Here is a 19720-nt window from a genome sequence, read left to right on the forward strand (position 1 = left end):
AGTTCTCATTTTGCACTATGGTGTTTTAAAACTGTTTTCTACAAATATGTTGTCACCACCAGGTTCCTGAGCATGCCAGTCTGTGCACTGGAGATGGAATGAGTGAAGGGAAAAAATCATGTTTCCTGTTGAGATGTTTCCATGTCTGACAAGTATTTAAGCATTCCCTGGGTAAGAAACTGGTACCCAGGAACTACTAGGCTTGTTCTGTTCATGAAACACTTCTTCTGCCAGCAGTTTTATGCATCTAGCTATTCATTTCCTTCTCTGAAGAGCTCAAGAAATACATAAGTTAAATGGAATGTTTCACAGTAAACAAAATTAATTGTTGTGACACTTCCCACATTCTTTTTCTCTGAGAAAGAAAAGAAATAATTTTATTCCAATCCAAACTGGAGTTGTAGTTTGCCTTTTCCACTAATTTTTCCAGCCAAAAGCTAAGCTTATATTGCAGTCATTTCATGTAACCCCTTACTGTAACCTTGCACAGTCTCAGAGACTCTGTACTCTGACATAGAGTGATGCAAGGTACCCAGATTGAGACCCAAAGAGAAAAAGCCCATTGGTAGCTTACATTCTCTTACAGAACTACAGCTCCATTCCTTTTCAGCTTCTTGAGATTGTTTAACCTTCACCGCTCTGCCTTTCGACTCCAGTAACTTACTGTGCTTATTTTTCTGCTGGGCTTCTTAGAAGAGAATGAGTTGTATGTTATGGGATCGTTTTAGGAGGGCAATTTTGCCTAAATCCCAGGCTATTTAGGAAATGTAACTTGCCCTCCCATCTACACAACTGTTGGTCTATTTGCTCTGCTTAAGCATAAGCATGCAACAGAAAACAGAGCTTTTTGAAATATTAAGTAGCTTTCTGGAGTCACTCTTCACATGAGCAACAGTGACCTGAATCTAGCACAGATCTGCTCTAAGTATGGAATAATTCCAAACACTCTTATTGAAGCAACAAAACACTAGGATAATTGCAGTTTATTTGTCCCCCTCTTCCTCTCAAGTCGAACAGACAACATAGAAAAAAAGTACAGTGCTATTCCAACAAGCATTTGCAATTCCTGTTGTTTACAAATCCATTGGAAATTAGAAATCTTATGCTTGGTCAAGAATCAGGGACATAGCACACCTCTAAAGGAAATGAGTGAAGCTTGGGACATGGATCAACACAGATTAGCAGATAGAAAAGGCTAATCTCAGATGTTTGAAAGAATACAAAGATTGTGAGAGATGTATGTACCTTTATAAGAGATATACCTATACATTCATACTTTCTAGGGAGTTCGTAGGATTTTAGTAATAACACACACAAGATAAACACACATTTCTCGCTTATGGCTGCACATTTCTATTGCTAAGACATGGCTGTGTGGTTCATGAATTTTATTTTTTCCTCCTTTTGCATCTTCAGACAACCTGTAGTGTCACATATCCCAGTAATCTGTGAGTTAATTTACTAGGTTTGGGCATTTGGGTAAAAAAAGCTAGCAGTCAGTGTTGAATTTACCCAGCTGGACGGCAGGTTGCTGACTGGGGGATCTCCAAAAAGCACCAAAGCACCCAGGCAGAGGTACACAAGTGGGAATGAAGGAACTGCAGATCTCTGTCCTTGCTAGACGATCTACAAGCCTGCTCATTCCACCTGTATATCAGGGATTCATGCATGCGCAGTTTACAATGCTGCTTTGATCTTTGCCTGCAGTAGAGCAGGAATTTCAGGGATGTTCGATAAGGTGCCTTTAAGACTTTTACAGGCCTAAGTCAACTAAACATAGAGGTTCTACTTGTGAAACACACAAGGCTGAAGAACAATTAGTGTGATATATGTCTTTTTCTGCTCTCCAGCTGCAGTTCCTTGAGTGTATTTACAATTCTTCTCCACACCAATCTTGGGTTATATTCCCACAAACTGATACACATACTTAGTAGTCATTAAAAATACAAGTGGGTGAATACTCAGCTAATGTAGATAAGGGTTTTCCCCTCTCTGGTTTAGATTTATGTCCATTAAAGCTCAGGAAACTATGCTCTAAGCAAAAGTGAGTGATGACAGAGAAGGAACAAAGCAGAGAACAAGTCTGCTCTCTAGACAGAAACACTCTGCTTATTTCAAGTGAGAACCAAAACACATAAGAAGTCTAGATATAGTATCCAGAAAGATATTATAAGGTTTTAATTTACTGATCTATGTGATTATTTTCCGGCAATCTGGGAAGGAAAATCTGCTATTTTAGACTTCTGAAGTGATAAATCTGCCATTGAAAAAGTCTTCTTGAAAATTCTATCCACTGAAAATAGTTCTGCTTCAAAACTTCTTGTCAAACATGTCCTCTCATGTATAAATAGTACACTTCTTACTCTTTGCCTGCTATTCTATTTGCTGTTCCCAGCTCCTCCCTTTCTTCTTCATTCCCCTTTCTTTCCTTGTCTGTCTTCTAGAGCTGCTGTGTGTGTATCTTGCTTGCTCTACCTCTGTCTCCCCCCCCCTCTCTCTCTCACCCTATTTTTTCTCTCTTTTTCCTTTGAAACTCCATTCCCCTTGTCTTAGCCTCACCCCTCCCTTTTATTCTCCCCAGCTATTCTCTCATGGATGGTTTTCTTCTCTTCGGCTTGTGTGCACATTCCAACTCTTTTCTCTTCAAGACTTAACATGTTTCACACAGTGAGGAGATTATTTATGAAACAGATTACGCTTTGCTATTCTGACCATTGTTTTAATAAGTACACCTTCTTCTTTTGTTTTAAACATTATGAAATCTGTTTGTGTGTCTGGATATTTGCAACTCACTCTTGTGTAGAATTCTATGTCTGTAAAATGTCTATTTAAGTTGGAGCACATGATTGTCTGTATCAGTGTTGGAGACTTTTTAGTTCATGTACCTCTACTGGCAAAAAAAAAATAGTATGCACTCCCAATATGTGTATATTTACTTATTTATGAATTATGTAAATGTACTACTGAAGTTCTAATATTTTTTTCCTGCATCCCAATGGGTCTTACACCTCACTGTAGTGATCACTGATTTATATCATGCAGCCACACTGTTGCATAAGGTATACTGATTTTGTTACCTTTAAGATTGACCCGAGAATCTGATCCATCCATTGTGGTTTGCGATAGAGAGCTTTTGTTTCTCTATTTCTGTCATGGCTTGGCTGTGATTATTTACATTTTGTGAGTGGTGAATTTTTCTGGTATGATGTGGTAATCTGCTTAGTAGAGGAAGGCTTCAGAAACTGGAAAAGTTTTTGAATGCATGCACTGCAAAATCCTGCAGCATTGAAGAAAGAACATTTAAACACTGCCTTAAAATTAATCCCTAGTAAAGGACTGAATGTTGTCTTGCCTTTCATGAAATGCGATTTTACACAGGGTTTGGATGTTGTATGAGCATGCATGTGTCCCTGTAGCACAGGAACTTTTCCCAAGCTTCCCCATTCAGAGTAGCAGCTCACTCATTCTTGACCTTCATTCCACAAGAAGGCAGAGGTTTGGGGGGGAATATTCCATTACTACAGAGGGGAGGAAGTGTTTCTGCAGCTATTGACCAAAGCAGCAAGTCAGCCTTTTGCCTGATCGCGGTGCAATGGTACAGTCCCACTGCTCCTTTGTAGGGGCATAGGGCCTTAGTACTAAAACGAGGAAGAACGGAAAACAAATGTGTAAAAATTTACTACCGAACTAAGTAAGGACCAGCTTCCAAGAGGAATTGAGCACCTGCAATTTCTCCTGAAGTCAGTTTCTTTTAGAATGGGGGCGAGGGGGCGGGAAGGGAGAGGAGGGGAAGGAGGGTAAAAGGGGGGAAAGAATTAGAAGGAAAGAGATCTGTTGTGATTAGTGTCTACAACCCCCCACAGAGAGGATTAGGAAAGAAACTATACTGTCTGGGAAAATGTAGGTATTTCTGTTATTCTGCATATATATAGAACTGCTAGAAAAGGCTGTGCTGTGTGGAAACTAGCCCTAGCTTTTTGAGCTCTGAGATGTGTCACTATCTGCTGATAGTATTTATTTTAAGCAGAACTTTATACATTTAATGATGGAGAGGGATGTCTAATGTGCATTTGTGCTTCTCTATATCTACCAGTGTTTTACATTGAAGGGAATCATGGTCACTTTATATTGTATGTAACATGAAGCATATGCTTCAAACCAAAGTTACTTTGGCAGCAGAACCGCAAAATTCTGCTCTGTGCTGCCACATAAGTATTTTTTAATTGTAAGCCCCTGAGTTTTGACATATTTTCCATTCTGTCCTAATGGGCACACTCTGCTTGCTCTGCAGCTTGCAGCACCTTCATTTTCTGCCACTTGTCTATGTAACTCACTGAACAATAGGTAAAATCAGGGGGTTATGCAACAGGCCTCATCCTCTAGCATTTCTCCATGTTCAGCCCAGTGACATTTGCAGATTGACTAAGTAGATTCTTGTTCTTCTAGCCGCAGGAGCCAGGAGTGACCCAGAAAGATGCTTCTAGTCCTTTGTTCCCACACTGGGAGCTGAGGTTGTCCTTTGGGAGAACTGAAGAACCCTGGTTGATTCATCCACACCATTGCTAGTTGAGTTGAGGTTTGTTACTACCTAGAATCAAGGAAGCACCTGGGCTATGTGACATTTGATCTTGAGCATTTGGAAGTGGAGTGCAAGTCACCACATAACGAGCTAATTTTAAGCCAGGTTGCCACAAAACAACAGCAGATACCGCACAGCAACATGGATTTCAACAATGTCAAGAGAGACTGATCAAGGATGTTCACGCTGCAAATCCTGCACTGCCAGGATTCCTTCTAGCACGAACCTAGCACGGAGTCTGAGCAGAAGACTTGAATCGCGGACGAAAGCCGCTGCCGCCCAGCGGAGCGGCTAAGGGAGGGGGATGGCTCTGCACCCCGCTCCGTCCCTGCGAGCCCCCGCTGCAGCAGCCGGAGTCCGCGGCGGCAGGGAACGAGAGAGCCGGGCGGGGTTGGGAGAGAGGATGGTGACCGCTGCGAAAGTGACAGGAGTGGCTGCCCGCCCCCTGACAGTGTGGGGTCTCAGAGCACACACGCCCCCAACCCCCCACCTACCCCGCGTTTGCAGTCGCATACTGCTGCGCTAGGCTGGGCCTCTGCAAAAGAAAGCAGGTCGAGGAGGGAAGGGGGGGCTAGGGAGAGAAGGAGGGGCACGGCGAGAAGGGGAGGGAGGGGAGAGAGAAAGGGAACGAGCGAGAGGAGCCTGGAGAAAGGGACAAGGCGGATGTTAGGAAGCAGCCGGAGGAAAGACTCCTGCAGGAGAGGAATCGCGGTCGGGGAGAGGAGAGGAAAAAACGTTCGCAGAGAAGGGCCTGGAGAGGAGCGCAAGAATCGGGAGTGCTCGCAAGCATCCGACTTACTGAAGGCATCGATTGAGGGCCAAGGGCTGTGCCCGGGGCCGGGGGAACAAAGTTGCTGTATAGGTGCGGAGCAAGAGCGACCAGGCGCAGGCCCACATCGAGATGGTCTTTGCCCAACTTTTCTGGTGCCAGGAAGCACGGCTTTAGCGGGAAGGACTCCTGCGAAAACTGCTTGAGTAATGCTGGAAAGTGAAGGGGGTGTTTCTGGAGTCCTGCAAAAGGTATTGTGGCGGGCGAGCGGGACGGTGGGGAAGCGCTTTATGAGCCTGGCTGAAGAGGTCTGAGGAAGAGAGCCATGGCTGAGGATACAGTCGGGTCTCTACCATCCAGGGTGGGAAGAGGGGGAGACACAGAACAAACGAGTGCTACTTCGAAAGGGATTAAAACTCCTAAGGATTTTTTTTTCTCCTTTCCTGCTCTTCCTGTTAAAAGGCTGTGTTAGTGGGACTTGGAGTGCTTGGAAGGACCCTCTCCTAAACCCATCTCTCCTGTCAGATGCCATGTGTAGGCAAAGAGGGAAACGCTGTATGAAATTGGGTCACGGTTTCTCAGCTCACAGAAATTACTATAAAACCCAGATATCTTCCACACATACATGGTTGGTTTGGTCTCCTCCTGTGCATATTGTTTTTCTTGCTCTAGCTACTTGAAGAGCCTTAGATAAATGGTGCTTTTGAGATCTCTGAAGATGTATGCTGGTGTACATTCCTGATCCTTGGGGAATGAAACAAGGAAGACTTTGTGGCCTTCTCTGTATGTAGGGTTGTTTAATGGGGACAGATGGCTGTATGAGTGCTTGTGGCAGAGAAGAGCTGTGTTAACCTATTTTTCAAGGAGGCGATGCAAGTTACTCATGCTAAATAAATCTGAATGTGGGAGGGGCTGTCGTGATGCGTAATTTTAAATTTGCCTTTCCTGGATCCACCGGAATGATTTCACTTACTCTGAAGTTTCTCTTGCTATTACCACGCTCATTTGGTTGGGGAGAAGAGAGAATATCAGCTGCCTCCCCTGTAAGTTCTAGAAATAAGAGGATAAAGATGTGGAAGCAAATCTCCCAAGGGGCATCCTTTCATTAGCAGTGATATCAAGTCGTGCAGATTGATGAAAAACGAGAGTGAGAGGGCAAATAGAAACAACAAAGTCAAGACAGTGGGAATGAATATATGGCACCAGACACATCTGTTACAGAGACAGGTCTGTAGCCTCACCTGGCATGAAGAAGAGAGGCTCCCTTCTTCCTTGTTACATGAGTTTTAATCAGAAACATGCAAACTGGACATGGGTGCATCTCTTGTTTAGTCACAGCTGATACACTGCCTCAAGCCACTAATGCAAGATTTAGTGACTATTTTTAGGCCTTTCTTCTTTTCCAGTTTGAAATAATTCCGATGCTGATGTTCATTTGGGAGCAGGAAAGGAAGAGATAATCTACAATATAATAATCATTTTTCTTTGATGTTAGCCAATCCCTGTGCTGAAAAAAAATCTGTTTTTCTCTAGAAGTTCATTCCCTAAATTCAACAGCTTGCACCACTTCAGTTTATTTTGCTAGTCTTCTGGCAAGTCTCAGGTAATTGCATGTAATCACATCCTTTACTGCCTTTTGCATGTATGTCCTCTTAGCCAAATTGCACATGTGCAGTTTTTAATTCCTTGACTGGTATGTGTGCCCCTCTAGCCACTAAATGTTTTTTTCTTGCCTTCTGAGTTCTATTTTACTTTCTTGCACTTGCACTGAGCTGCATGTAAGTGTTTGTATGGCCATGTGTTTTGATACCTGGAAATACTTTGGGACATTGGAGCTTGTATGAACCAGGATTGTAGCTTCTCTAATCACTGAAACCCTGCAGGAAGGCATGGTTTCTTGCTTTGTTTTGAGGTCCTCAGCTCTTCCAAGATGTTACCTGTGGCAAGAACAGCTTGGGTTATAAAGACTGATTTTGGAGAGGGCTGGGCAAGAGATGTCTCCTCTCGTTTGCCCACGGCTGCTACTGTCTTCAGCTTTTCTGACTTGCAGGCTGACCAATGACACAGTGTAAGTGCCTTCTGGGGGAAAGGCAGCTGGTAGCTCCAAGGAGCCAGCTGTGTATTCTCCACTGTACTCCCATAGGTTGCCAGCAGATGTGTCTGACAAGAGAGCTGATCCCCCAGGCCATTGAGAATTGTCCTCTTTATGCCTATACACATTCACTGTGTGCATTCTTCTTTGTGGCCAAGTGCAGAAATCTTCCCCTTCTCCCCTTAGATATTGCATGTGCCATATGCAGAGAATCATGTAAGAGATCACTATAGTTTCTCACGCCTTACCTTGTGAGCCTCCGTTAAGATAGAGTTGCTCTCTGGTCAGCTTTTCTTCCCTGGATACCTGTACTATTATGAGATTTATGCATGCTTTTCCTCTGACTTCAGGAATGCCTCTTTCTACAGGTCTGCTCCCCTCACTGTTTAAAAAAAGGAAAATTTGTATTTTGTTAGGAAGTTTTATATCATCTTACAGCAATACAGTTAACGTACTCCACAAATTCAGAAGTTTTCCAGCTCTTTTCCACTTTATAATTTAGCTTCTGCCTGTTACATATTGGGCTGGACATCCCTCTTCTCTCCCTATTTGCTCTCTTTGGCAACCATGCAGTGTCATGGACTTCAGGGGTGTGCACAAATGTAGCTTATGTGGATTTTATACATAATTCCATAGATGATGTACAGCAGGAAACTACACCTCTGTCTCAAGTGGTGCTAACTGTGCTATGTAAACAGACCCCAAAAAGGATAAGCTCCTTAAATATTCATGTTAGCCATGGTACTCGGACATGTGAGCAGCAAAACTGCTGAGTAACAAAATGCCATTTCATACTGTTACTCTTCTTGCATTTGATTTATACAAGGACTTTTAAACTTAGCAAAGAGAAGAACTACACTAGTACTTTCTTCTCAGAAGCGTGTGGTGCTTTCAAGAAATATTCCTTTGCCACCAGGAATAGTATTTTGTTTTAAGTGTGCTATTAATACATGCGGTGTTTAAAAAAAAAAATTAAAAAGTGTGTACTTTATGAAGGTACTGGCACAGTATTTTTATGGAAGATGCTGCCTTTCCTCTTAAAAAGTCACCATGGAGCAGACTGATATTCCTGTCACAGGGGCTACTGGAAAATTGTTCTTGAGACTACTTCTGAGAAAAGAAGCAGCTTTGGAAGTCACGCACTTTTAGTAACTGGTTTCAATTTTCCATGCCTCCAGAAGCCGCTGTGCATTCTGCTACTCAGGGCTTGCTTGTCAAGAAAATTTTTATTCAAATGTTTCATGTGCACACACCCCGTCCATATGCATGCATACATGCAGATGCCCATGTATGCACACAACAACAGTTAAAAAGGAGAGAAAAAGTACAATCCTGGGGCATAGAGAAGATGCTGGATATTATGAGAACACAGCCTATCCAGTCTGAAAACTGTAGCCTTACATATGAAGGCTGGATCCTTGAGGTCTTTGGTTAACCTTAGCATGGGAATTCTCACCAGCCCAGACCTGTGTATTGACAGATACATGACTCCATTTTCAGACAGGCTTTTTCTTCCTTCTTTCTCCCCAAGCTTGCCAAGTAAATGACTCCTCTGTTGATTCTGCAGTTTCTAAGTGCAGTTTTTTTTCTCTGCGCCATGTCTCTGGAAACTATCCATTGTGTCTAAATCATATAATTAAACGCTAGAAGCTAGAGACTAAAGACTACTGACTCTTTGTAACTTATTTCTGGTTTAGCACACTGATGTTTCTCCAAGTTACTATGAAGCTTTCAAAGGTCCCTAAATGACCTGATCTCTCTCCTACTTACTGTAAAACACTCACATGACATGAATCTGTTTGGCCCAGCTGACCACTTCAGAGACAGTGTGTAGGATACAGATGCCTGTGTGGAGGCCTTTAGCATCAGGCTTACCACAGGTTCTCGCAGATTCTGAGGATGTCTACAAATGGAAGCAGAACTTTCTTGCTAACTATTCTTTAAGAAGATGGTGGTATATCACAAGAGGGATATTGTTGCTGAGATTTCTGGGCAGATTTTAAATAATGTCAGTTTGGAAATTCAAATTTGACTTTTTGTAAAACTGTTTGAATTTTCAAATATTAAGTTTCACTCACAGCTAGGATCTTTTTGATTCCAATAAGCAGAATTTGAAATGGTTTTTGCACCAGGAAAATGTTTGAAAGTATTCCTTCTTGGTTTTGAGCCAAGAAGAAGCTGCTGGAAGCACAGCTGGATTGGGATACTTGCCTGCAGTTGTTTCCCAGATGGTCTCATCCCTTGCTAATGTCAGAAGGCTTTGAGCAGGTGCCAGCAGCACTGGGAACACAAATATGTACTAGCATTTTCACTTTTCAGTAAGTTTGCTAATCTAATTCGGGGCATGTGTTGTTAATAAAGGGGCCATCATATCAGCAATTGACACTGCCATCATTATGGTATCAGGAATGGAATAGTTCTGTTGAAGAATGTTCATTTAATTGCTAGTGCCTTCTCCTCCTTCAGTCTCTAAGTATGCTAGAAATTGATAAAGGTGCAGTACAACATGATTAGAGAACAAACGGTGCTGATCTTAGTATGAATCAGTGGTCTGTTCAAATCTAGAAGATAAATAGAGGCTTGATAGAGGGAATTTTCTGTAGTTTGCATGTGTCTTGGTGGTGTGTTCTGCTGGGACACGCATGTGGAGTCAGATGCAGAGAAGTAATTGGTTTTCTTTTGGAGCCTTACTGTAGCACCTTTTCGCTCAGGCCTCAGGCTGAGCACCAGAAATACATTTGGTGAAATAATGTAATAGGAATGATACATGACTTGTGTACTTTGTTTCAGTCAAAAGTCCTCCTACACTGTCTGGAAGAATTGTGTTGACAGTTGCATGTTTCTCATGGATAATTTTACCCGTCTTGAATTGTAAGCGGCTCTGGATGGCCTCAGAGAGCTGCAGGTTCCTGCAACTAAGGAAGTCAAATTAATGACTATATCCCTGTTACATGAGGAGAATGGCCTAAAAATAGTTTCCTAAGTAGATTCTTTTGATTCTGTCTAATGAATTACCCCCAAAAGAGTGTGCATGGTGACAGGGCTTAAAGAAAATAAATCAGTCTTTGGAAACAGAGTAAAAATTAAAAAATTAAATTCTTTAAAAGAATTAAGCTAAGGCAAGTTTTACTGCCTTTAGTAAAATAACACTAACTGGACAACTCTAATTGAAAGAGTAACAATAGGCTCATGGAACTGTTGTACCTGTCTTGCTTCTCTTGACTGATAGTCTGTACTAGCCCACTGTGTCTAATAGCATTATAAAGAGTTGTGCGAATAGAAATAAGAGTGGGAAGAGGGAACTTGCCCAAAAACCTCAGAAAGCTCTTTTAAAATGAGTTTTTAGATGATTCCTTTGAAAAAAGCTCTGCTTTCCCCCCACCCGCCCAGATCACAGCAAATCAGTCTAGTGTTTTCTGCTATATTTTATCTTGTGCTTCTGAACCTGTGGTGTTGAAATCAGACAATCCCTGATTTTATGGCACTAATGCAAATGCACATGTGCTATTTGTATTTGCCTGTGTGAACTCTGCCACAACTGGGAGCTCAGTGAAAAGCAACAGAAGTGATTAGGGGACTATCAGGAATTTTGGACGTGTTATTAAAAAGAACTAGCTTAATGATGACGGAAAAAGGGTTGCTCTGGAGTTTCTATAGTACCTGAGAGACTATTGACAGGATCCTAGGCAATATATGGCTAAAGTAAAAGGGCTGGCTCAAATTGCCCGGATTATTTTGGGTTCAGTATTAAGGCATGTTTTCTTCCAGCAAAGGTCTAAGTAGATTGTAGGAAGTCCTGGAAGCCCTATTGCTTATGTCATTTAAAAATATAACTATGAAATCTTAAAGGCATATACAGACAAAAATCCTGAAGTTGCCTGGGGACTGTAGACCAGATATTGTCTAAATAAAGATGCCCATTCCCCTCTTCAAGTTCCTGTTATTACAGTCTCACCAGCAACTGGGGGAGGGACTACTTTCCTGACAGAAAATGCATCTTGGATCTGCTGTGTTATAAACAAAACTGGTTGGTATCCAAGGAAAGGTATCCAAGGAAAGGAAGTTGTGTGTTGGACTTGCTCTGTTTTAGGTGCAATCCTTTGTATTTGAAGTTGGACGTGTCTATAACAAGAGCAGTGAGCTCCAACATCCACACTGAAATATAAATAAGCCTTTGAGACATGTAGGAGTCAGGATGAGCTCTGAGATTTATATGATGTTGCTTTCATCTCTGGCATGAAAAGTAATACAAATATGCATTACAAAGAGATGCTATGATCCTGAAATACTTTTCTACTTTAACCTGCTTGGCCTTCCCTTTTCCTCTTAAGACTTTTTCTGGTCTGCTGAAAGATTAGTGGCACATAATGTGCCTGTTTCCTGAGGATGGAAACAATGAACTGGAAATGCAGGGTGGAGGAGGAGGAGGGAAGGACCTGGGAATGGAATTGGCTCCTTTGCAGGCTCTGCCAGTGGCACGTTCAAATTTTTGCTGGGGCTCTCTAACCCACTTACACTACACGTGGGCTTCACTATGATGCTTCACTTCACAGCTTGTCATTCCACCCAGTCATTCCCCTTCAAGTCATCTCTCTCTTCTTTGCAGCCTGGATCTCACTTCTCTTCTTCAAGCTGCCATTTCTGTCTCATTGCTGTCTCAACTGTCTGCCAGACAAGACTCAATTTTGGGCAACCTGATTCCCAAAATCAAAAGTGAGAGCCTGGTCTAAGCCTTGAACCAGCATGAATCATTAATGTTGTCCTCTAAATAAATATCTGTATCTCATTGATAAAAGACAATTAGTGTTAAAGACCAAGTTGAATAGGAACCTCATATTCTCTGTTCCTGTTGCTCAGTTCAGTCATTTTAACAGTGAGACCAAGGTACTATGAGGGAAGAACACTGATTCTGCATGAAGATTATGGTTTTGGAGACTGGAAGAGAGCAAAACTGCAGAAATCATCTATTTTCTTAACGTTTTCCCAGAATAAGTTCGAGGTCTCATAGTTCCTGCCTCTATATTCCTACTGTGATTTGAGAGATTGCTACCAAGGTAGCTCCCTATTTGCTTGTTACTGCACAGTACAGTAACACTACCTGCAAAAATCGTTACAGACAGACAGTAAGTGTTGGTGTGCAGTTCTGTGAATTATGATCAGTGCAGTGCAGGATTATTTTGTAGTATTTTAGTGCCTAATGGGAGCATGAGACTCAAACTAATTGTGGGACAGACTGAATTCCCATTTAGGCAAACAGTGGTCATGTAAGGATGAAAACCGGGTGGTAGAACTCTTCTCTGAGCCATTTTCTCTCTCTCTCATAGCTTTCTAGTTTTGTGCATGTATTTCCACATCAAATGCTCTAATTTATGTGCTGGAGCCAAAGCTTGTGTATTGTATAGCCTGTTGGTGCAGTCAGGAAGATTTAAGGGAATCAGCTTGACTGATGATAATTTCGTATTCCCACTTCCATTCAGGGAATATGTTATGTTGCAGGCCTCCGTTAGGGCAAGTTTATGAACTCAAAAACTGAAATTTGCAATAGGTGTAGGGGTATAATTGGATGGAAGCTAGCTGGTAATCAGCTGCACAGAGCAGGGCTGAAGGAGGAGGTTTGGATGGCAAGATCGGGGCAACTAACAAGATTGTGCTTCAATGTGTTTCTGCCTTGTTTTTTGAAGAAGCATTATTTCCTTGCTTCACTTAAAAGGAATAAAAACAGTGATGATAAATGCTGCTAATAATTAAATAGTTTTAAAAGCTAAAGTAGGCACTATATGTAAATGCATGCAGCCAACAATTTGAGAACCAAGCTCTATGACACCCCAAGGCTATGAAACTGATTAAAATGGAAAAAAGTAGTTATAATTAACCCTTAAATCATGCAACACATTCTCTGAAAACCCAGGTTGCCTCCTTGAAGCCAGAAAGGAGGTTAATAAAAAGAGCAGCACTTAAATGAAGATGTTTTAATATTATTAGTTCTTTCTGTAGACTGTTTTGAAATGTCAGTTTCTCTCATGGAATGGAAGGCAATTTCAAAATGCAAGGAATTCCCATAGAAGAGGAATATTATCTTCTAACTGACTGTCAGTGCTTCCACTGTCTCCTAATGGACAGCATAAGTCTGGATACTGTGAATATGAATAGTACGCATTTTCTGCTTATGCTAAATGTTCCTTACTGTAAACCCCTTATGAAGTCAAAAGCAAAATTAGAGATGAAGACAGTAAGTATATTTTTTAAAAAATGAGCACTCTTTGGTACAGGTCTGCAAACTTTTGTCCACAAATAACAGTTTAAGAAAATTATTCTCAGTTTGTATTTTGCCCTCCATTGTATGTTTTGAGTGTTTGTGTATAGATCTTCGTTCATATATTTGTAGACATGCCATGTAGGGTTATATTCTTAATTTAAAATGGGAAACAGGTCAAGGGAGGTGATTCTGTCCCTCTACTCCACTCTGGTGAGACCTCACCTGGAGCCCTTAGTACAGGAAAGACATGGACCTGTTGGAGCAGGTCCAGAGGAGGCCACCAATATGATCAGAGGGCTGGAACACCTCTTCTATGAGGACAGGCTGAGAGAGTTGTGTTTGTTCAACCTGGAGAAGAGAAGGCTTCAGGGAGACCTTATTGTGGCCTTTCAGTACTTAAAAGGGGTCTATAAAAAGAATGGGGACAGACTTTCTAGGAGGGCCTCTTGCGATAGGACAAGGGGTAATGCTCTTAAACTAAAGGAGAGAAGATTCAGAGTAGACATGAGGAAGAATTTTTTTACAATGAGAGTGGTAAAATACTGGAACAGGTTGCCCAGAGAGGTGGTAGGTGCTCCATCCCTGGAGACATTCAAGGCCAGGCTGGACAAGGCTCTGAGCAACCTGATCTAGTTGAAGACACCCCTGCGCCTGCTCATTGGAGGTTGGACTACATGACCTTTGAAAGTCTCTTTCAACCCAAACAATTCTATGATTACTAGAAATTTCCATTTTCTTCGGTTTATCCATATCTTACTTATGTAAACCACTCTCACTTTTCGCCCCACCCAAACTTTGAGGGCCTTTATTTCCTTTCCAATGTCCTGACAGTGCCTTTCATGCCCTTTTGCAGCTCTGTGCTTGGTTTAACTATGCAGATTTCCAGATGCTCTCACAGACTTGGTCAGCAAATGTCAAGGTTATTTGTCTGATTTGTGTCATTGCTTTTCTGGCCGTTGCAAACACTCTGCTTGGCCTCTATCATTTTCCATCCGTCAGCAATCAGATCTTGGTATATAATAAAACTTTAATTTCAGATAAAAAAAGAAGCAAGATCAGCATTTCTGAGTAGATGAGAACATGATTTTACATAATACATCCTTTGTTTACTGATTGTGAAAAAGTTTGATTTCCTTTCCCTTTTTTAATTGCAAAATAGCATACATATTTTTCCTTGTTGTTTTCAGACTTGTTCTATCAGAAAATTACTGTGAAATCTGAAGCATTTACTTAAACTTCTCTATTGCCAGTTGTACTGGAGAAGGAAATGTCACTTTTCAAAGTATTTTTACTACCACAGAATTTTTTCACCTAGAAGTTAATGATTTGGCCATCTTCAGGGATACTTAAATTGAATCCCTGAAACATAAAATTCTGTGCTTCAAATTTTGGAAATAGAACCTTTTACACAGTGCTTGAGAAAGGTTTGCAACTGTGTCTTAGACCTTCTAAATTACCTCTCTGAAGCCTTATGTCTTCCTTTTGTACAGATAAAAGTATGCTTGTTAAAGGTAAATCATACTTGAAGTTGAAAACATCATGTTTATTTCCACATAGATAAAAGTATATGACAAGGATCTGTTTACCAGGAGAAATTTCCTGAGAAATCAGAGTAAAATTGACAAGGCACAGTGAAACCATGCCCAGTAGGTACAGCTGTCATCTTCTCTTTCCATCAAATAAGATAAATGTGATGGGCAGCTGCTGATTGGTTTTCTCTCTCTTCTTTCAACAGTCTCCTTTATTTACTGTGTGAAAATTAAAAGTGAGTAATTTCTGTATCACTCCAATTCCTATTATTTTTAGGAGAGTTTTTATCAGCTAAGTGATGGATAACATACACAACAATGCATTTCTTCACATTTTTAATTCTATAACATTATTAATATTCTGGATCCGGGATTCTGCATCCAGGTGTTAATGTTAGAAATTTGGGTATAATTATTAATGTTTCTTTGAAAAGTACATGAATCACTATAAAAATTGTCAATTAAATGAAATCTTGTGAGGTGAGATGACATTTTATTCAGGAGCTTTGTTGTACTTAATATGCATGTAATTCAAGTACCTAAAACGTAGGTGGAAGAAAGAACCTGTATCTTCAATTAAAAAAAACTCAGTAGTTTCAAGAGATCAGTGTCCATCTTGTTAGGCATAGCAGAAACATAATGGGGAGGCATTGAGAGAGCCTGCAGAAACACAGAGCAGTGGTGAATGAGTTTTGGTGAGGAAGATAAATTAGGGTCACAAGCAAAGCTGTGAGAATTCTCTAACCAAGTATATGTGTCATGTCAGAGAAGAGAGATTTAAAGGAAGGCACGGTGGTTGTCTAAGAAATGCTGACTTGGCCACCTGTGTGGGTTGGAAAACAGTGCAGAGGCTCAGAATCTCCCCAGATACCTTTAGGCTGCACGTAAGGAGTCAGCTGGAGGGGCCTATTTAGCTGTCCATAGCTCCCTTTTTTAATTAGTGCAGATCCTACGTACCTACTGAAGATGATTCCGCTTAGTCCACTGACTGTAGAGGTTGTTTGAGTGATTATGCTTCTAATTTGGACACCCTATTTAATAGAGCCTCGAGGGCTTAATAAAAATTCATGAAAATAAGCATCTCTTCCCTTTAAGGGCTATGGAATTTCTTATCTTGGATCCCACTAGGAAATGTATAAAAAGAGTGTGGAAGATCATCTTTGAGACTCTTGGTGTTTCCGTGGTAAACAAGAAAATAAATCCCTTTCTTTGGAAAGCATTCAAAATCAACCTTTGGAATGTGATTATTAACTTAAAGAATCCCAGAAGACACAGACACAACCCTATTTGGATAATCTGTAAGAAACAGATGATCAATCCAGCTAGAGGAAATCTCTTATGAAGTACAATATTGAGGAAGAATTCTTTTAAGATTAGTTATATATTAGCACCTAGAGCCTTTCTCTCAAAATTAAATTAATAAATTGAATGAACCATCAAAAATCCACAAGGCTTTGTTACAAATTCCACTCTTCTCTCAGATATTTTTGAATATTTTGGCGTCATTCAAAATAATCTCAAATTGTAACTGACCTTAGGTCTCCTGCAGGAATTGGAGGCTATGTGACTAATAGTTCTTCCTGCTGCCTCTGGTTTTCTCTAATTTCACAGAACTCAAAAGAAACAGCTGCATTCCATTCATGGAGAGGAAGAACCTCTCAGGCCCTCGTCTTTGTTCATGAGGCTTGTGCAGTGCCTGAACAATCCTAGCTTTTTTCTTAATCCTAAAGGCATGCCTGAATTCCTCTGGCAGAACCCAGAGAGGTGCATGGTTCAGATAAATGCTTAACTGCTATTTGATGTCAGGTTTTGCAGATTCCCAAAGAACTCTTTTCCCTCACTTGTTTAGCTAAGAAACCAGGATTCTTGAAAGTACTGGTGATGATTATATTAATCTGTCACATTGGAATCTTGAACATAATTAACTTTTGGTAATCCAGATACCATAGCGATGGTGCCCAAGTAAAAATTGTGATAGCATTGGTGACTAACATAAGCAGATAACCTGGAGACTTCCATCTCCTGTCTCTTGAAACTTGGTACTAAGGCAAAGGTAATATAACTGGTCTTTTCTGACTGCTTCAGATCTTCACTGTTTCATATGGTTGAATCATTAAAAGACATTTGGATTCTCAGGAACTGTAATTCCTTTCAGATGCTTTATGATTTTCAGGATTTCCAAAGAATTGGAGATCATTCTACTAGCCAAGGAAGTATATGCCCAAAAGTGGTTTAGAATCCTTTATGGAAGGTTTAGCATAAGAAGGATTGACAGCTGGTACATGGGTGGCAAGTTCTGTGTGGCTGGAAGAGAGAGAGGACGAGAAGGAGTATTTAAGGAAGTCTTCTGAAGGATCCTGTGCAGTGAAGGTGTATTACTTTGCCATTGGATTTGGAGGAGAATGCAGGATAGTGAATTCTGTAGCAAGGAGAGGTAATCCGTCTGAAAGCAGTTTTGGAAGAAGTAACAAGCTGAGAAGAGCAGGGAAAGGTGTTTGTGTGGACAAGAGAAGAGTGTGGTTTAAAAGCTGGGATGGTTCGAGTTTTCTGTTTAAGTAGTTTGGTGTAGGGAAGAAATAGTAGGAGAACTAAAGAATGAAATATTAGTGTCTTTGGGTGTAGTCAAATTCTGCACACATCAAGTGCTGGGGGAAAGGGCAAGGCAGGGGTTAGCAATTTAGGGGCTTGGTACTCTTAAATTCAGAGAGGCCAGTGCTTGCCTCCTAGTCTCCCTTAAATGCTTCCATGATGTTCTCTACAGTTCATTGTGGAGTAAGCATTTTTCATTGAGTTGTGGAAGAGGCAGGATCAAAAAAACCCAAAAAACCACCACAACAACAGAGTTGCATTTTTTAACTGCTAAATCAAACCCAGCTTTTTGGTTTACCCACAATTTTTCTCCTGGAAAAATAATTTTCCAGTGTAATCCAGACAAAGGCTGTATGATGCCTTATGAAGAGCAGTGCAAACATTGCTAGTGTATAAGGTCTACCAGGGTAAGCTGAACAGATCACAGAATCACAGAATCACAGAATGTTAGGGATTGGAGGGACCTCGAAAGATCATCTAGTCCAATCCCCCTGCCGGAGCAGGAACACCCAGATGAGGTTACACAGGAAGGCGTCCAGGCGGGTTTTGAATGTTTCCAGAGAAGGAGACTCCACAACCTCCCTGGGCAGCCTGTTCCAGTGTTCCGTCACCCTGACTGAGAAGAAGTTTCTTCTCAAATTTAAGTGGAACCTCTTGTGTTCCAGCTTGAACCCATTACCCCTTGTCTTACTGTTGGTTGTCACCAAGAAGAGCCTGGCTCCATCCTCAGGACACCCACCCTTTATATATTTATAAACATTGATGAGGTCACCCCTCAGTCTCCTCTTCTCCAAGCTAAAGAGCCCCAGCTCCCTCAGCCTTTCCTCATAAGGGAGATGCTCCACTCCCTTCATCATCTTTGTGGCCCTGCGCTGGACTCTCCCCAGCAGTTCCCTGTCTATCTTAGAACAGATGTTGTAAGAGAGACGTGCAGATAGGGAAGGAAGGAGAACAATTGGACACTGTGGAGCTAGAAATGATTTTATGGCTGCTTCTGGGTAGCAGAGATTTTTTTAGTTATATCTGTTTTTTCTCCTTACACATTTCAAGACTTTGGCGTGAGATCCAGCAGCCAGAGCATGTTTGGGTTATGTGTCCTGTTCTGCCACTCGTAAGTTATGTGACGTTGAGAAAGTCTGAAATGTGGGCTGTTTTAAAACCTTCTGTAAATGAATGCAGTCTAATTAACTAAAATGAAAGTTTTCTTCAGTTTATTTGACCTGTGTTGCTGCATTTATTTACCTTCTAAATTAATGTTTAAAATGTTTAAAAGTCCCCATCAGGAGTTGGCTGGCCTAAAAAAAAGGGGTTTTAGATGTTATAATGTTATGGATTGACTGGCTGTCAAAATGTCTCCATGTAGAAGAGTCATGCAGGCTTGATTTCAGTGTCTTGTTTTTGGTGGCTCAGGCAATATTCTTCAGCTCTGTTCCTAAAGAGCACTGCTATGTGCTTGGATAGTTCTTTCTGTAAAGAAGGGGTTTCTGATCATTCAGCCTGGAATTTTCTCCTTTTTACAGTTATATCCACTGGTGTTCTTCTTCTGTGGTGTATACTTCCTTAATAAACTAATATACAGTACCGGTATTACATCCATCCTCCCATTTAATCTTCATTTTTCGTCAGTTATACTGAACTGATTTTATTTTTCTTTTTCCTCATAAATCAAAGTTTTTGCTTCTTCTTGAGGTCCCTTTAGTTTCTGTTTATTTTAGTGATGCCCAGGGTGCCTTTGGTTCATCTTGGTTCATCTGTGTTTGGTGTTCTAGGTTCTCACTAGGGGCAGCGTAAGAGAACTATTCTATCCTGTCCAGTAGTTCCTCCCCCTTTTTAGTAAAGCAAATCAGATTTCACTCCATTGCCTTTTCTCATAGTCCCCAGGCTGTTTTTGTCTCTGCTATGCTGA

At 41.1% G+C, this 19720-nt stretch overlaps 1 protein-coding gene across 1 annotated transcript in view; it reads left to right on the plus strand.

Annotated features, from left to right (window-relative positions):
- The first annotated feature begins 5234 nt into the window (after positions 1–5234).
- The window catches only part of EPHB6 (EPH receptor B6), a 75288-nt gene continuing 60802 nt past the window's right edge, over positions 5235–19720 (plus strand). Inside the window, exon 1 of the mRNA XM_065658245.1 lies at positions 5235–5599. The gene's annotated coding sequence lies outside the window, so the exon portion shown is untranslated. The remainder of the gene's footprint in view (positions 5600–19720) is intronic.

Source organism: Caloenas nicobarica, chromosome 1, assembly GCF_036013445.1.
Source record: "Caloenas nicobarica isolate bCalNic1 chromosome 1, bCalNic1.hap1, whole genome shotgun sequence".
NCBI lineage: Eukaryota > Metazoa > Chordata > Aves > Columbiformes > Columbidae > Caloenas > Caloenas nicobarica.